General features: G+C 42.4%; 1 non-coding gene across 1 annotated transcript; it reads right to left on the minus strand.

Annotated features, from left to right (window-relative positions):
* Positions 1-710: 710 nt before the first annotated feature.
* Positions 711-785, minus strand: Trnat-ugu. The gene has a single exon. It is a non-coding gene; the product is annotated as a tRNA-Thr (tRNA).
* Between the last annotated feature and the right edge of the window lie 3107 nt (positions 786-3892).

Genomic DNA, 3892 nt, shown 5'->3' on the forward strand with positions numbered 1-3892 from the left:
GTATACTGGAGAAAACATAAGACAACGCTTGAAGGCCAATATCTTGAATATGTGGAAGTTGTGGGGAGCACAGCCAGGCTCTATTTCTCTAACAAAAGACTTTTTTCCCTTTATAACTTGATTTTAAAATACCAAATTAACATTCGCCATGATAACCAATATGATCGTAAATATAGTTTCTGAATAAAAGTTCCTAAAGCTGAAATGATAATTAAATAGACATCCTAGCTGCAAGCAGGCGTTGATACACTTCATTGGGGACATGTTGAAAATGTGTGCCCCAACCGGGACTCGAACCCGGGATCTCCAGCTTGCATGGCAGACGCTCTATCCTTCTGAGCCACCGCGGGCACAGGGCGTCTGCAGGTACTTATCCCTTGCACGCTCCCCGTGAGGTCCACATTCCCAACATGTCCACAACACTATATTCGTAGTGTGCCTAATAGATGTTTGCCCATCATGCTCATTACTCGTGGCAGATTAATCTACCAAGTCCCATACGAGTTCGGGCATAGCGTGTGCGTTCGCACAAGAAGGTCAAAGATCGGGAACCCATATTTTTAACTATATCTGACGGTAGTATCTGTTCCCGAAAGAACAGTTACCGTGGATAACCATGCAGCTTTGCTAGAAATAAAATGATAATGAAATAGACACCCTAGCTGCAAGCAAGCGTTGATACACTTCATTGGGGACATGTTGAAAATGTGTGCCCCGACCGGGACTCGAACCCGGGATCTCCTACTTACATAGCAGACGCTCTATCCATCTGAGCCACCGCGGGCACAGAGGATAGGGCGTCTGCAGGGACTTATTCCTTGCACGCTCACCGTGAGATCCACATTCCCAACATGTCCACAACACTACATCCGTAGTGCGCCTAATAGATGTTTGTGTAGTGTTGTGGGCATGTTGGGATTGCTTAATGTAAGGTTACATCAAATATTCTAACGGCACATAGCCAAATCAGAATTTTCCCAGATAATCACATGTGGTCTCTAAAGGCAATAAAATATTGATCATAAAATTATAATTAAAAGAACAACTTAAATGCAGTAAAATCTGATTACTATCAACGTACACTCAAACCACATAGCCTCTATGATCATAAAATATTTTCCTTCCTATTGTGGAACGAACGAGCCAGTTAGTTAATTGTCCTCACCAGGATTGAGAGGGCATTTTAATATGCACGCTGCTCCAGCCTTGTGCATGCATATCACCATATTCCAAGACTAGGAATGAGTGCATGTTTTCTCGCATCACGATAAATATAGGGAGAATTTCAGCTGAAAAAGTCAACAAAGGCTTCATTAGATTTTATAGGAATTTCAGTGGGCGAGAGGAGCCATGCAGATAACAGCTCATCTAAGGTGATTACCGCGAGCAGAGGCGTAAACTTGGTTGTTCACCAGCTTGCGTCCACTGTAAACTCGAACGACCTTGGCTAACCTTTCGCTCAACTTGTCACAAAACTAACCATCCTTCATAGACTTGATCGTCATCCTCAATAGTACCAAACTTTGAACCGGAATCAAATGATTTATCGTAGCACTGGACAGCATCATGACGTAGTTGTAAGAATAATTTTGTAAAGGAATTTCTAGTTAAAATCAACCATTGTTGTGTTTAGGATTATTTCACTTTCTGAGGACGAGATGCGTTCGTGACATTGTAAACCGTGTAAATACGTGTATTTCTGCGATAATCTTGCAAAATTAAACCAAAGTTATTTATAGCTTACACAGTTGTTGTTGATCAGACACGAACCCTACAGAATGGCGATTCTGCCAGGATGGTAATTGGTCTGCCTGGATGGCAATTCGTCAAATTAGAAAGGGAAATTAAAGTGTTTGTACTCAATTAAAAAACTTCTTTTTGTTTTCTTGTTTTGTGACGAGGTTACCCAATGTATGTATAGGTATAGGGGTCAGAATACAGAAAATATGTACTCCAAAGCATACACTTTGCATTAACAAATGAGATAAGTCTTATTTTAGTGTAAAGGTAGCTTGTGCGTCACCCTGCCAGCCAGCGCGAAGTTATTCACAGCATTGTTGAGTTGGTCTGAAATTCTACAAACAGTAAACAGAGCTGCTAATGATGTTCACATAAAGACACTTTCTATAATATTCTGGAAACGTGCAATATCATATAACTTGATGTTGACGAGAGCTCAGGCTCGCGCAGTTCGAGAAAGACGTAGCTTAGTTAGACGATCGGAGATGGCAGAAGAACGGAGATTATCGCAGATAGGGCTTTGTTGGTAGTTTTGCCATTGGTGGAACAGTCTGAGAATGCACAAAAACAAATAAATGACGGATCCAGTGTGTCAGAAGCAGAATCAAAGGACGAGAAACTGCAATACGTGCAACCAAATATTGTGATTCTAAATCATACGGGACAGTTTCCACAGAAAGAATGTGTGTAAGTGCGTCCGCACTGTGTACGGAAGTCTGTGAGACACCACGTGAAAACCGCGAACTGCAAAATTTACGTCAAACAGTGACAGGCGATGAAGGCGAAGAGCCGGATAGTGGTTTCGCAATATTGAAGCAATTCACTACTGTCGTAGAGCAGACAAATGCAGGGTTAGCAGACTTCAAACAGAAACAGCGAATTTAAAAACAGCTACAGATGTGGGGTTATGGCAACTAATGTTGCCTTAAATAGTCTCAGATGTGAAACGTATGCTGGATTCGAAAAGTCAGCGAAGATTAGCAAAAACTACGAAAAGAAGTTTATGAACAGCTTCCTGAAATCCGGAGAAAGGCGAGAGACTCTCACGAGCTTATATAATCGTTAATGGCTAACCAGAAAAAAATGCGTTCTGACGTTGACCAGGTGCAGGATGCAGTGTCTAATGTTAACCAAAGAGTTAACAACTTAGCACGTAGCCGGCCGGAGTGGGCAAGCGGTTCTAGGCGCTACAGTCTGGAACCGCGCGACCTCTACGGTCGCAGGTTCGAATCCTGCTTCGGGCATGTATGTTTGTGATGTCCTTAGGTTAGTTAGGTTTAAGAAGTTATAAGTTCTACTTGACTGATGACCTCAGAAGTTAAGTCCTATAGTGCTCAGAGCCACCAAATTAGCACGTAAGAAGTCTGGTAAGGCGCTACAAATAGTGGAAGAGCTCAATATCAGAAAACTTGCCATGCGAGCCGCATTAAAAAGAATCGATACCAGCTTTAAAAGCATAGTCTCAAAACACCTGAAACAGTATGAACAGCTTCGTACAGAATTGAAACAGTGTATCGAGAGCCGTACAGAAAGTAGTAGTGAGGCAACAGAATCGGTAGTATCACCCGACATACCGATAGACAGAAATCCAGAAGTAAAAAAGTCAATTGTTCAGTCTTCCCTGGCAGTAGCGGAAGCAAATGTGGCATGAGATTCCAGTCATACATCCACGAGAGGTAGCGTCAATGAATATCGAAACGAAAGAGAAGCAAATTGGAAGGGAACAGTTAACACAGGTGAGCGAAGCAGGCCATGTGCGGTCACAACGGGCAGTAGAGGGAGAAAATGTAAACGTGCGCATTCCAAGAGAGCGGCAGCCAACCATCCGAAAGTAAGCGAGTGACGCGAGAACAGAACAAGTGGCGACAACACATGTACCAATTTCTCATTTTCCAAGCGATAGTTTAACCGGTTATTGACCGCAAGTCAATATGAATCAAATAGTAAGGAAAGACACTGATCCAGCAACGGTAAATTTAACCGAATCTTTCAGTCCGATACATGGGCTACGGTACGGTTTAAGTAACTGCACACCACTTCTTAGATACGATGCAAAATGGGACGTAAATCTGTCATTTCAGTACCCAAATATGGTAGAAGGTACACGAGAAACATGACACAGTTCAAGGGACCGGATAATGTTGAGAAAACA

This window comes from Schistocerca piceifrons, chromosome 7 (genome assembly GCF_021461385.2).
Source record: "Schistocerca piceifrons isolate TAMUIC-IGC-003096 chromosome 7, iqSchPice1.1, whole genome shotgun sequence".
NCBI classification, from domain to species: Eukaryota; Metazoa; Arthropoda; class Insecta; order Orthoptera; family Acrididae; genus Schistocerca; species Schistocerca piceifrons.